We start from the raw sequence: 14981 nt of genomic DNA, 5'->3' as shown, positions 1-14981 counted from the left end.
ACCCGACGAAATCTCCCGCCAAAAAGAGAGGGAACCCGCGGCCCGGGAGGGCAGATCCGGTCCCCCGCGGGCTCGGGCGAAGATTTATTATAATCTTTTCCCGGTGCGCCCGGCTCCTGGGCCGGGCCGCCGTCCGGAGCGCAGCGCAGCGCAGCGCAGCGCGCTAGGCATTGTGGGACTTGTAGTTCCTTCTCCTCTACGCCTCAGCGGCCGGAGATGAGGCTTTCGGTAAATAGCCCGCCCTCCCCCGCCCTGCTTCCTTCCCTTCCCAACCCCCCCTCCCCTCCCCCACCTTCTTTCCGGGAGTTTGAAAATTCCCGCGGAGCCGGAGCCTCTGCCGGGAATGCTCGCGAGAGCTCCGGGCGCCGCGCCGCGATCTCCGGCCCGTCTCCCCTCCCTCGGCGCCCTCCCCCGCCCCGCCCCTCCCCTCCTCCCCTCCCTCGCGGGCGTGTGGGACTCGGTCCGCCCCGGCTCGCGGTAATGCGCCAAGTCGGGTGGCCGCTGTCCGGGAGCCGAGCAGTGGCGCAGGGCAGGACCCGGAACCGCGGCGCGGGCAGCCCCGGCGTTTCGGTGCTGCGCTGTCAGGCGGCCTGCCGCTGCTGAAGGCGCTTCCCAGAGCCGCGCGGCCGTGAGGTGGCCCCGGAGGTCGCCGGCGGAGGCTGGTGCGGGGCGGAGGTGCGCGCGCCCGGCTCGTGGCGGCGTGTCTCCCGGGAGATGCTGTGACGGGCCCGCGCGGGAGGAGCTCTAGCCTTGCGCCCCAGTGGACCCGGCGCCCGCGGCGGCTCGGCCACCCACCCGCCTGAGGTAGGGGGTGAGGGCGGGAGGGAGGCCGGGCGGCGCGGCCTGGGCCCCTGCGCGGCGGCGGCGGCGGCGGTGGCGCTTCTGTGGCGCGCGGGGCCTGCCTCGCGCCGGGGCCTCGGCCGGCAGGAAAGCCCCGGGCTGGGGAGTAACGGCGCCGGGGCGCGGGCGTGAGCGGGCGGCGACGGTTTCCAGCCCGTCCCGGGGCTTGGAGGACGAGTTATATAACCGCGTTCTCGGGTTGAGCCGCCCGCACATGGCGACACGGAGGCTCTGCGGGGTCCACCCCCCCTGCCTTCCGCGCACGGTCGACATGGACTGCGGAGCCTCGTCCTCACCGTTGTTCTCCGGTGCGCTTGAGGCGTTGGCGGGCTTTTCTCTGCGGGAGCCGGCCGGCGCTGCGGGGCGGGCTGCGGGGCGCCTGGAGGAATGTATCGCACGCTCGGGGCCCTGCTGGGCAGAGGCCAGGGCGGGGAACGAGTTGGCTCGTGATGGGAAACGTGCTCTGGATGGTCCCGCTAAAGCGCTCCTTCCCGGCACGTCTCGGCGTGGGCTGTGGCGCCCTGCCCGCCCCGCCTGCGGGCTCGAGCCCCCTCTACCTCCGTTAGGGGTCCGCTGCTTTTTCGGAGGGGCAAGTTCGTTTGTCTTCAGAGCCAGCCGGGGATCCTAGTATCTAGCTAAATGAGCGTTTTTTTTCTTTTTTTTAATGTTAGGCAGTTTTTGAGAACTGTTTTTTTCCCCATATTCTGAGCCCTGTAGGGATGAGGAACAGGTCTCTCTCCTGGAAACGCTCTGCTTTACTCTTTTTTCTTAAAATGTGCCCGTACATTTTAGGGACCTTCTTTCGCGAACTTTTAATCGTTTGGGTTCTGCGAGGAGTGGAGAAATTAGGGGAGGTTGGTCTGTTTCTAGAGAATGTGCCCGGCCATGGCAAGCCCCGCTCCAGTGCGTTCACTTAAGTGAGGGGATGCTGTAAGTGTGCTAACGTGGGAAGTCGACTTTCTTTCCATACCCTAGGGTCGTCTCCTAATTTTTGAATTTTTGCAGTGTAAAGTGAGAAAGAGAAATTATGATACAGTTTGGTATGGGCACATCAGTGGAAATAAAGCATAATTTTTGGGATATTAGGATTCAGGATTCTCATAATTGTGGCACTTTTCAGGACACACCCCCCCCCCCCCCCCCGGAAGTTCTAACTTTCCTAGGTTAGGTCCAAGCATCTACAGGAGTGTTCTGTTGTTTAACTTAAGCTATCAACAGATTTATGCTTCAGCTATTTTGGATCTTGCCCAATCCTAAACCCATCTTGACCTGCCATCTCTGCCCCTCTCTAATTCTCAAATTTCAAATCCTCCTTTGCGTTAGCGCCACCTTTTCTAAGCAACAACCCATCTCCCTTTTTCCTATCTGCTCTGGAATCTCGTGGCTAATGTACCTCAATTATAGCATTTATTTGTGTCTGGTAATGATTGAATATGCATCTTCTCTTCTGTAATGTAAACTTAATGTAAACTTTAGGAAGTAGGTAACCTCTCTGCCCTTTCAGTCTTTACCCAACATAATGTTTTAAAAGTGGTGATTAAGGTGGAATTTTCTGGGCCCACTGATCGTTTACATTTGTATCCTAATTGTCTTTTCAAGGTAGTCAAAAAGAAAAAATGCATACAAAATGTTTTTTTAAAATATTTGCTCAGTGTATGTATGTTGCAATATAATTATTGCAGATTTCTGTAGTGGAAGTCCACTACTTTCTGGAATGTGGAATTAAATTCTGTCAATATCTTACCTAGTAATTTTACAATTTTTAATTTTGCTTCATATTGAAACAATATATACTGCTCTTAAAAATAAGTTGACCCAATATTTAGTTTGTTTCTTTTTCTTTTTTGGGTTATACCTGGCATGCTCAGGTGTTGCTTAGTGATGTCCTCTGCCCTAGAAAGGGGATTTTGGAACAATATGGAGTGCTGGAATTCAAACCCCACTGGATGGCATGCAGGATAGATGCCTAAACCTCTGTACTATCTCTCTGGCCCTAGATTCCCTCCCCCCCATAGACTTTTTTCTTTAGCAAAATTGAGTGAAAGGTAGAGAGATATGTTATACATATGTTATATCTTTCCTTGCTCCCATTCATGCATGTTTTCTCTTGTTATCAATATATCTATACATTTGCTATAGTCAGTGAAACTACATTTGATATATTATTGTCACTCCAAATCCATAGTTGGATATGATGGCTCATTCTCTGTGGGGGTTATACCCAGTGGTGCTCAGGGCTAACTTACTGGCTTTAACTTTCAGGGATCACACCTCATGGGGCTCAATGGAACTGTATGGGGATTGCACCTAGGTTTTCAGGAGTATGAGGCAAGCACGTTGTCTGCTATACTATTTCCGGCCCCGATGACTCATTCTTGATTCTAAAAAATATGTTGGTTTGGACAAATGTATAAGACCTGTACACACCTTTTAAGTACTAGAGTAGTTTTACTACTGTATAAATTCTCTATGCTCCACCTTGTCATCTATCTCACCTACCTCCTGGCCATCACCTTTTACCTGACTTTAAAGTTTTCCACCTTCAATATATTATATGATTGGAATAACACTATGCAGTCTTTTCATATTGATTTCTTTTTAGGTATTTCAGGCTCATTGTCTTTTCGTGGCTTGATATCACTCTTTTTTTAGTGCTGAATAATATTCTATTATCTGAACATACCACAGTTTATACATTCCTTTTCTTATTGAAGGATAGATTTCTTAGTTGTCTTCAGGTTCTGATAGTTACAGACTTCCATATGCAGGTTTTGTTTGGTTAAGTTTTTAGTTCCTTTTGGTTAATACCAAGGAATATAATAGTGCTCGATTGTATGCTTATTTTGTAAGAAACTCTCAAATTCTGCATGTTATTTTGCACTTTTACTATCTGTGAATGCAAGTTTCTGCTGGCTTCATGTACTTAGCGTTCTTTGGTTGGTAGGTTACTAGATGTGGGGTATTCTGATAGTTTAGTGTAGAGTTGTGTCATTTTGTTTCTCTGAAGACATTTGCTCATTTGTCATTTGTATACTTTTGAACAGTAAATTTTTACAAATGACAGTGAGATTATATAAAGACTGGTAATGAAGACATCATCACAGCCCTCCCGTTGTTCATCAGTTTGCTCGAGCGGGCCCAGTAATGTCTCCATTGTGACACTTGTTACTGTGTTTGGCATATTGAATATGTCACGGGGGAGCTTGCCAGGCTTTGCCTGGCGGGTGAGATACTCTCGGTAGCTTGATGGGCCCTCCGAGAGGGGCAGAGGAATCGAACTTGGGTTGGCCATATTGGCTGCGTGCAAGGTAAACGCCCTACCGCTGTGCTATCGCTCCAGCCCATATAAAAAGACTGGACATTTTTTAATTGAATTTTTTTTCTTTGTATTCTGAGGCAGGGAGGTGGGGAGCAGACCAGGGGAGGGGGAGAAGGAGCTTGTGAAAGGAGATGGGGAGGCACCCAGGCAGGGAGAAAGAAGAGGAGAGCAGTAGGAGAGAATGAGAATGGGGAGGGGGATGGGAAAGGAGTGGGCTTGGGGTTTTTTTTGGGGGGGGGGCGGTTGTAATATAGACTGGTTTTGGTTTGACGTTACACCTGGCAGTACTAAAGGGCTTACTTATGGCTTGGTGTTCAGGGATCACTCATGGCTGGCTCTGGGGCCACATCAGGGATCAAACCAGGGCTGGCCTCATGTGAAGCAAATGCCCTACCTGCTGTACTATCTTGTCCCTATTTTTTATTATTTTTATTAATTTTTTTTTCTGGTTTTCTGGCTGTGTTCAGAAATTACTCCTGGCTCTGTACTAAAGGATTAGGAAACCCATATGGGTGCCATGGATTAAACCTTTGTGGGGTGTATGCAAGGCAAGAGTGCTACCAGCTGTACTATAGCTCCAGCCCAGGCCTCTTAGTTAAAAGGTATTTATGATCTAGTTATTCACAGGAATAATAGTCACAATTTTTGATTTTTAGAAACTCAGTGTAGTGGTGGCTCACTATGTTCAATTCCTGATATCCCATACAGTCTGAGCCTTACCAGGAGTGTTTCTTTCTTTCTTATTTTCTTTTTGGGTCACACCCGGTGATGCACGGGGGTTACTCTTGGCTCTGCATTCAAGAATTACTCCTGGTGGTGCTCAGGGGACCATATGGGATGCTGGGGATCAAACTCAGGTCAGCTGCATGCAAGGCAAACGCCTTACCCGCTGTGCTATTGTTCCAGCCCCAGGAGTGTTTCTTAGGGCAGAGCCAGGAATAAGTTTTGAGCACTGTTGAGTGTGCTTCCAACACTCCCCTCCCCCCCCCCCCCCAAAAAAAAGATAAGATTAAGCAGGAAAGAGGATTTACTTATCCCTGGCACGTTACTAGGTGGGATTTTGGCAGATGGGAATAAGGGAGGGAATTTTATGCTGTAAATTGGTTTGTTATGTAGGACCTTTATTGCCTTTGAGTAAATTGTTGATTTTGGTGGGGCGGGGTGCTGGTGGAGGGCCTACCTGGTGATGGGTCTGTACTCAGGAATTACTTCTGACAGTGCTCAGGACCACATAGGGTGCCTGGGATGGAACCTGAGTTGGCCATGTGGAATGCCATTGCTTTATCCCCAAAGTTTTGATTTTAATTTTTTTCCCTTTATTTTATTTATTTTTTTTTTTTACAGTTGTAGATTTACAATTTTTTGTGCTTTGGTTTCAATTATACAATGATCAGATACCCATTCCTCCACCAGTGCCCATTTTCCACCACCATGGATAATATCCCTCCCACCCCCATCCCTCCATCCCCCCTGTCTCTGTGGCAGGGCAATCCCCTGTGTTCTCTCTCTCCTTTTGGGTGTTCGGGTCTGCAAAAGAGGCATTGAGTGGCAAACATGTTCAGTCCATAGTCTACTTTCGACATGCATCTCCCCTCCTGGGAGGATCCTCCAAACATCCTTTATTTGGTGCTCCCTTCTCTATCTGAACTGCCCTTTCCTCTAGGATACCCGGCTGGCCTCTAAGTTATGGAGTAATCCTCCTGGTGCTGATCTCAGCTATTCTTGGGTATTAATCTCATACTTTGTTACTTTATATCCCCCAGATGAATGCAATCTTTCTATGTCTATCCCTCTCTTTCTGACTCATTTCGCTTAGCATGATACTTTCCATATTGTACCACTTGTATGTAAATTTCATGACTTCATCTTTTCTAACAGCTACTTAGTACTCCATTGTGTAGATGTACCAAAGTTTCTTTAACCAGTCATCTGTTCTTGGGCATTCAGGTTTCTTCCAGTTTCTGGCTATTGTGAAGAGTGCTGCAATGAACAAACAAGTGCAGATGTCACTTCGACTATACATTTTTGCCTCTCTGGGATATATTCCCAGGAGTGGTATTGCTGGGTCAAATGGGAGCTCAATTTCTAATTTTTTGAGAATCGTCCATACTGTTTTCCAGAAGGGCTGAACCAGTGGACATTCCCACCAACAGTGAAGGAGTGTCCCTTTCTCGCCACATCCACGCCAGCATCGGTTGCTTTTGTTCTTTTGAATGTGGGCCAGTCTCTGAGGTGTGAGATGGTATCTCGTTGTGGTTTTGATCTGCATCTCCCTGATGATTAATGATGTAGAGCATTTTCTCATGTGCTTTTTTGCCATTCGGATTTCTTCTTTGAGAAAGTTTCTGTTCATTTCATTGCCCCATTTTTGGATGGGGTTGGATGTTTTCTTCTTGTGGAGTTTAACCAGTATTTTGTATATCCTGGATATCAACCCCTTGTCAGATGTGTATTCGGTGAATATCCTTTCCCATTCTGTAGACTGTCTTTGTATTTTGGTCACTGTTTCTTTGGAGGTACAGAAGCTTCTTAGTTTAAGATAGTCCCATTTATCTATCTCTGTTTTCACTTGCTCGGCCAGTGGCGTGGCATCTTTGAAGATACCATTAGCTTCAATGTCATGGAGGGTTTTGCCAACTTTATCTTCAATGTACCTTATGGTTTCTGGTCGGATGTTGAGGTCTTTAATCCATTTTGATCTTACTTTTGTACATGGTGTTAGGCAGAGTTCTGAGCCTATTTTTTTGCATGTAGCCGTCCAGTGATGCCAACACAATTTATTAAAGAGGCTTTCCTTACTCCACTTCACATTACTTGCACCTTTATCAAAGATTAGATGAGCATATGATTGAGGGGAGATGTCAGTGTATTCAACCCTGTTCCATTGGTCTGCAGTTCTGCCTTTGTTCCAGTACCATGCTGTTTTAATTATTACTGCTTTGTAGTACAGTTTGAAGTTCGGGAGGTTGATTCCTCCCATTTTCTTTTTCCCAAGAATTGCTTTAGCTATTCGTGGGAGCTTATTGTTCCATATAAATTTCAGGAGTGTTTGCTCCATTTCTTTGAAGAATGTCATGGGTATCCTTATAGGGATTGCATTGAATTTATACAATGCTTTCGGTAGTATTGCCATTTTGACAATGTTAAGTCTCCCGACCCATGAGCAGGGGATATCTTTCCATTTCCTCATGTCCTCTTTTATTTCCTGAAGTAGCGTTTTGTAGTTTTCTTTGTACAGGTCCTTTACTTCCTTAGTTAAGCTGATTCCTAGGTACTTGATTTTCTGGGGCACAATTGTGAACGGGATTGTTTTTTTCATGTTGCTTTCTTCTCTCTCACTGTTTGCATATAGGAAAGCCATGGACTTTTGGGTATTGATTTTATAACCTGCAACTTTACTATACGAGTCTATTGTTTCTAGGAGTTTTTTGGTGGAAGTTATTGGGTTCTCTAAGTAGAGTATCATATCATCTGCGAATAGTGAGAGCTTGATTTCTTCCTTTCCTACCTGAATGCCCTTAATATCTTTTTCCTGCCTAATCGCTATTGCAAGTACTTCCAGTACTATATTGAACAGCAGTGGAGAGAGTGGGCATCCCTGTCTCGTCCCTGATCCTAGAGGGAAGGCTCTCAATTTTTCCCCATTGAGGATGATGCTTGCTGTAGGCTTGTGGTTTGATTTTAATTTTTATGAAGTAAAGAGTTATGGAAGGTTTTTGTTCAGGTGGTAAGCAGTCTAGCACTCTTTAACAAAATGAGCAGTTATTTCTTTGAGGACAGGCATAACATCCTGCTTTACCTGTGTGACCTTGGTATGAAGTTGAAATTTTGTAATAAAGTATTTTTCTATGCTGACAAAACATTAATACAGCATCCACTAGTTTTTTTGGGGGGAGGGGCGAGGGGGCCCTCACACACACATCCTGCCTTCCTTATGACTTAACCTCTCTCTTTCTCTCTCTCTCTCTCTCTCTCTCTCTCTCTCTCTCTCTGTCTCTCCCCCTCTCTCTCCTTCTCACCCTCTCCTTCCCCCCCTCTCTGTCCTTCTCTCTCCCCCTCCCTCCTTCCCTCCCTTCCCCCCCACATGGTTTATGGTTTACCTTCTGGTATGGTTTACCATGCTTATGGTTTACCTCCTGGCTCTGTGCCCAGGGATCTGTTCTGCTGGGTTTGAGGGACTGGGAATCAAACCAGGTTGGTGGTGTGCAAGGCAGAGGCCTACTCACTATATTGCTCCTGTCCCTTCCCTTTTGTATATATCTATATCTATGTGCCATACAATGTGCCAAACTAAAATTGGGAAAGAAGTATTTTTTTAGAGCTTGGGTATAACAGGAAGGAATAAGCAGTAGGACTCAATTTATATTAAGCTTTATTATGAAATTAAAAATTTTATTCCTTTTCCAGTAATTTGGATAGAGCTTGTAATTTTGCTATTTAAATTGTTATTCTTAGATACTAATACTTGGGGAACACAGACACTCCCGGTGGTGCTCAGGAACCTGATGTGGTGTTGCAAATTGAACTGGGTCCGCCACTTCCAACATCTTCAAGGCTGATGCCTTACCCCCTGTACTATCTCAGACAATAAAACTTTGAGAAATTCTTTTTTTCCTTGCAATTTAGGTATGAAACTATTATGGAAGTTTTGAGAACACTTGCTGTAAATGGAATTAAGAGGATAATTAATTTCCTTGGGCCTAAGTAGAAGTCTAGGTAAGAAGGCAAATCAAATGAATTTGCAGAACCAAGAAGTGAGTTAAATTGTTCTAATCCTAAGAAACAGTTTAACAAAAAGTAGGGATGATGAGAATGGAGACAAAGGTAGAGAGGAAGCTATGGATTCAGCACTTTGTTTTTGTGCATATGGTAAGCAATTAGTATTGATTGAATTAATAGTCCAATTGATAACTCATTGAATTGGTCACTCATTGATAGCTCAGTGAATTGACAACTCACTGAATGTAGAAGTTGCTGACTTCACTAAGGAAGTTTATAGTCATCTGAATTTCTCTGCATAGTACTAACAACACTGTAACATACCTGAGATACAGGTGAGAGATCTGATATATTTGAACAACTCTTTTAACACTAGAAAAGTGTTGGATGGCCATGCTGATATGGATTCTACTGCTGATGGATTAATGCAACAGTATTTGTTGATTTTATTTAGGCGCAGTATAAATAGTATTAATAACATAGCCACTGGTAAATACAAGATTATAAATGTTTCACAAGGGATCTGGAGAGACAGTAAAGTGGGTAGGGAACTTTCCTTGAATGTGGTTGACCTGAGTTTAGTCCCCAGCACCCCATGAGGTCCCCTGAGCCATGCCAGGAGTGATCCCTGAATGCAGAGCCATTAGTAACTGCTGTGCACTTTTGATGTGGCCCCCAAAGAAGACAGTGTTTTACAAAACATTCTTTTAAATGTGGATTTATATAAATTCCTATTTTAAGATTCTTTCTCCATGTAAGTTTCTTAAGGCATTAGTCCTACCTCTGAGCTCAGGGACCATTCCTGGCAGGACTCAGGGAACCATATAGTTGATATGCCTAGAATCAAAACCTGGGTTGGCCTCAAACAAGCAAGGCAAGGGCCACAGTACTGTCTTTCTAGCCCCCCCCCCCTTTTTCACAATTAAAAATTTCTCTTCTTTTGAAGTTTTGTAAATGAAATCACTATCTTTTACCATTGGATTAGTTTTTTTTCCTTTGGATTTTTTCTTTTTAAAATTCTCTAAGCCCCCTCCCCGCATGTTAATTCTCAACTTTATTGTCCTTTAGGAGGTAGACCTTGAAGCAATAATCTCTTTCAAAAGTAATACTAGCTGCCTTGTTTCTTAGAAGATCAGTGAAAAATGGATGAAGTGTGGGGTATATTGAAATCACAGGATAGTGACATATTTGTCTGAGATTTTATTTTTTTTAGTGTTTTAAAATTTGGTTTTGGGTTTACACCTAGTGCTTAAGGCATATTTCTGCTCAGGGATCACTCCTGTGGTCTGGAGGGATCCTGAATTGGAGTTGGTTATCTGAAAATTTTGGTTTTATTGATGCCTTTTACAAGAAGCTGTTTCATAAAAAATGGTAACCCCGTCCTCTTTTTAAGGTGTGTGTGTGGGGGGGGCAGTGGAGAGGCCTTTGTCTTGTATCTATTGATAATTTCCCTTTCTGTAAGAAGACATTTCCTCTCTCTCAGGAAAGATAATAAATTGTTTCAGTAGATAAAGATTTGTAATTTTCATGATGAATTTGAAATGTTAGCTTTGTCATGTGAGTAGTTCTGGTTCTGTTTTTCTTTTTCTTCCCGACCCTCCCCCCTCCCCCCTTCATTAATCTCTCTATAGTTCAACACTTAAAAAAAACTTTTCTTCTTTTTTTTTTCCTTTTTTGGTTTTGGGGCTACACTGGTGGTGCTTAGTACTCATGGCTCTGCACTCAGGGACCACTCCTAGGAACTATAAGGGTACTGGGGACAAACTTAGGTCCTGGGTCAGCTGCTTGCAAGGCTGTAATGCCCTACCTGCTATTAATCCTGACTCTTTGCTCCTGGCAGTGCTTTGTGGAGCTGGGGTTGAGAGTGGTGGTGAGTGCTGACGGAGTGCCATAGTAGGAGCTTGGGGTCAAACCACGGTTGGTTGCATGCAAATCAGGTGCCTTAACCCCTATACAATTTCACCAGCCCAGATTTGTTTCTTATGTTGAATTTCTTTTTCTACTCACCTATTTATAGTTTCATTGCTTTTTGAGCCTTACTTGGTGGTGCTCAGTGATTACCACCAAGCACTGTGGTTAGGTGTCACACTCCAGTAGAGCTGGGGATAGAGGCTGCACCTTCAGCAGGCAAAGCATACACTCCAGCCTTTGATCTACCTTTCTGGCTCCTTAGTTATTATGAAGTCTTTCAGATCATTTCCTTGTAAGCAGCTCTTAATCTGCATCACACAAGTTTCGAAATATTTTTAATTGTATTCGGTATTTATCAAAATACTGATCTAGGGGATGTATGTGATTCAGCAATAGAGCTTTATATGTGTGAAGCCCTGAGGTGGACACACACACACACACACACACACACACACACACACAAAACAACTCTCCCTTTTCTCTTTTATCTGTGGGTGGGTTTTTTTTTTTTTTGGTAGCCCTGGTAAATGGGCAAGTGTATAGTGTATGCATGTGGGTTCTTTAGCGAATTGTATTACTTAGTTTCTAATGTTTGTAGCACTATCTTCCTGTTGTTCATGGATTTGCTCTGATCCATTTGCTCCATTGGGCCCAATAATATCTCCATTCTAATGTTTGTAACTTTCTAAATTTTTACTCATTTTCTAATTTAACTTTATTGTGAGCAGAGAATATATTTTGTGTTTTAAATCCTCTGAGGGTTTCTTTCATGGTTTGAGGGATCTCTCAAATTTAGATTTACTAGTCTCTCTTGGTAAATCATCTGTGTGCATTTGGAAAGAAAGTGTAGGTGTAGTCTTTTTGGGTAGAGAGCATTCTATAAATGTCAGTTGGGTCAAGTTGACTGGTGGTATAGTTTAGGTCTTCATCCTTAAATGCATTTCTTTCTTGGGGCGTTGGAATCTCTGACTATAATACAATTTTATGTTTCAGTTTGCTTAATTTTTGCCTCATGTTTTGTAGATACATAAATACTGAAATTGTTCATTGTTAACCTTGGAAATTGAATCTTGTTATTTATGAAATGACCCTCTTACAGCTGTAATAGTCTTTGCTTTGAGTTTGGCTTTGTTAGTAATAGAGCTGTTCTTCTATTTTTGATTAGTGATAATATGGTATAGATTGTATTTTCAACCTAATTTTTAATTTTGTGGGATTTTGTTTTTGGGCCATACCCATCATCGCTCAGGGATTACTCCTGATGATGTCTCGGCACTATCTCTGATGCTAAGGATTTGAGCCAGGGGCCTCTGCTTGGAAGGCAAGCACCTTAACCCCTGTAAGCTATTCCCTATATTTCACTTTTAAAAACTTGGTGGGGGGGGGGGGGACTTGGTTTGGCGCTGGAGAGAAGGTACAGTGGCTAAGTGCTTGCCTTTGATGCAGCCCACCTGGGTTCAATCCCTGGTATCCCATATGGTTCCCTGAGCCTGCCAGGAGTAATTCCTGAGTGCAGAGCCAGGAGTAACCCCTGAGCATTGCTGTTTGTGATTCAAAAACGGGGGAGAGGGGAGGAAGACATTAAAAAAAAGTTTGTGTGTATGTTCTTTAAGATGAAAAGAAAATGGGGGAAATTGGGGAATGTGGTGCCAGGGATTAATGGGTCTCACATGTTCATGCTTTTCTTTTTATTATATCTTAGACATTTTGTCTGGGCTGGAGCGATAGCACAGCGGGTAAGGTGTTTGCCTTGCACGTGGCCGACATGGCCGACCCGGGTTCGATTCCTCCGCCTCTCTTGGAGAGCCCGGCAAGCTACCGAGAGTTATCTCGCCCACACAGCAAAGCCTGGCAAACTACCTGTGTCATATTCAATATGCCAAAAACAGTAACAAGTCTCACAATTTGTTGTGAGACGTTACTGGTGCCCGCTTGAGCAAATCGATGAACAACGGGAGGACAGTGCTAGGACAGTGCTAGACATTTTGTCTAATCACTCTTCTGCTTATAATTTCTTTAAATCTCCTTTATTGAGGGAAGTAGGGTTTGTTTGCAGTCAACTCTTGATTTTGTCTAAAATTGTGTTTTGTATTTTTTTCTTAAAAGTAATTTCAGTGATGTATAATTATATATTAGCAGCTATTGTATAGAATTTTAAAACAGTTCAATCTTTGGTTGTCAGAAAAATCATTTAATCTACCTAGGATTTATTGAATTTCTAATTTAAGGAATTTACTTCAGATTTCAAAGGAATTAGCTCTGCAAATCTGGGGAATAATTTTGGAATACTTTTCCTACCTTACAGTATTATATCTACACTTAGGATTTTCAGATACAGCTTGAATTCTGGCCACTAATTCAAGTACAGAGAAAACTTTTGCTGTTCATATGGGTGTTTCTTTTACCTTTATGCTGCTAATAGAGAAGTATAAAGTGTATCATTATGTTTTTTTGTTTTGGGAGTCCGCATCCAGTTGTGCACAGTGCTTACTCCTGGCTCTACTCTCAGGGTCATTTCTGGCAGGCTCAGAGTTCCATCTGGAGTCTCTGGGATGAAATCCAGGTTGGCCACATGCAAGGCCAGCACTATACCTGCTGTACTATCTCTCTGGCCCTGAGAACTGTGAACTTTATTAAGACTTGGGGGTTGGAGACTCCTCTTAGCTTGCATTCAGTAGCCCTCTAAGCTCAATAAATTTGGGGGATGATAGTTCACATTACTACTGGCATTACTCCTGCTCTGCTGGGTTGCTGTCAGTAGTGCTTGTCTATCACTGTGCTTGGGAAACCAGGAACCCTGTAGTGGGTACCAGGTAGTTGAATTGAACCATTGAGGTTGTTACTTGCAGAGCATGGGCTTCACCCCTTTGAGTCATTTCTCTGGCCCCTAGCTCTAAGCTTTATGCCTGCCTCTGTGTACTTTAGAGTGATCAAAATAAAATAAGAGCTACTGTGGCTGGCAGGCCAAAGCCAATTTTTGTTTCTTTAGAATGCCTACTGTTTTTTCCACTTCTAGTTTTGTCAACTTAGTTTCTGAAAATGCTCTCTTATTTTAATAGCAGGTTTGCTTTATTTTACTATTTAAAAAATTTTTATATATGTATATAATGGGCTGGTCATTAAGGAGAATCTGGTCTTAAGTAAAATGAAAGATAATTTTAGATTTTTTTTTCTTACCTAGTTAAGGTTAGAAATGCATCAGACTCAGTAACCTCTCAGTAACCTCCCCGGGGTGAAGCAGGATAATTTTTAGTAGAACTTAGATGTGAGGGGAGAGAAAAAGAGGAAGTATATATTGCAGAGAGAACATGGACTTCTCCAAAGTGTGAAAAGCAAAGAGATAGAGGCTAGCAAGCAAGATTCATGTTCAAGGGAGAACACAGCCTTAAAGAAGAGCAAGCCTCCTATTCAGTTCTTAAAGTTGCTGTGTGGCTGGATAATTTTCATAGATTCTCTTAATCCTTTCATTCTAACAGTATTTTTCTGAAATACACTTTTTCTAGAGCATGATCTTTTTAAACTTAATTTTTTAAAAACGTTGTCATAATAATTACCTTCAGTGTTCCAACACCAGTCCCACCACCATTACCCCTTCCCCACCACCGTTATTTTGAATTTTACCACCACCACCTAAGCCTGCATCCAAAGCAGGTCCTAAATAATTTATTTTGTATTTGAATTGCTTGTTAAGAATAATCTGTTAAAAATGATCCAAACAACGTTTCCTGAGAGGAAAATGTGTGAAGGTTGTTGTATCTCACTCTGGAGCCATTAAGCCCTTGCATAAGAGATTACTAAAATGTTGATACAAGTTAAACCTTTGCGTGTTTTTATATACATATAAAAGATCAGGATGAGATTGGTTGCCTTCTGCTTTACATTCCATTAAATGTGGTGTGCTACTCTTGGTTCAGAGTATGAGGTGTCACTTGGCTGCGAATGCGGCCTTGCATTTTTTTTTTTTTTTTTAGTGAAACACCATGAGGTACAGTTGTAGAATTACAAACTTTTGTGCTTGGGTTTCCGTTATACAATGGTCGAGTACCCATCCCTCCACCAGTGCCCGTTCTCCACCACCAATGATCCTAGTAGCCCTCCCACCCCCCATTCCCCGACTCCGCCTCTGTGGCAGGGCATTCCCTTTTGCTCACTCTTTCCTTCAGGGTCTTGTAGTTTGCAATAGAGGTATTGA

The 14981-nt window shown here is 43.7% G+C and overlaps 1 protein-coding gene across 3 annotated transcripts in view; it reads left to right on the top strand.

Annotated features, from left to right (window-relative positions):
- Nucleotides 1-425: 425 nt before the first annotated feature.
- AHCTF1 (AT-hook containing transcription factor 1) overlaps nucleotides 426-14981 on the top strand; it is a 97167-nt gene continuing 82611 nt past the window's right edge. For all 3 annotated transcript variants that reach the window (XM_056130672.1, XM_056130680.1, XM_056130662.1), the window contains exon 1: nucleotides 426-804. The gene's annotated coding sequence lies outside the window, so the exon portion shown is untranslated. The remainder of the gene's footprint in view (nucleotides 805-14981) is intronic.

This window comes from Sorex fumeus, unplaced genomic scaffold, assembly GCF_029834395.1.
Source record: "Sorex fumeus unplaced genomic scaffold, SorFum_2.1 ptg000007l, whole genome shotgun sequence".
In the NCBI taxonomy this organism is placed as follows: domain Eukaryota; kingdom Metazoa; phylum Chordata; class Mammalia; order Eulipotyphla; family Soricidae; genus Sorex; species Sorex fumeus.
Note: the sequence above shows the minus strand (reverse complement) of the source record. Positions and strands in the feature narration are given on the sequence as shown.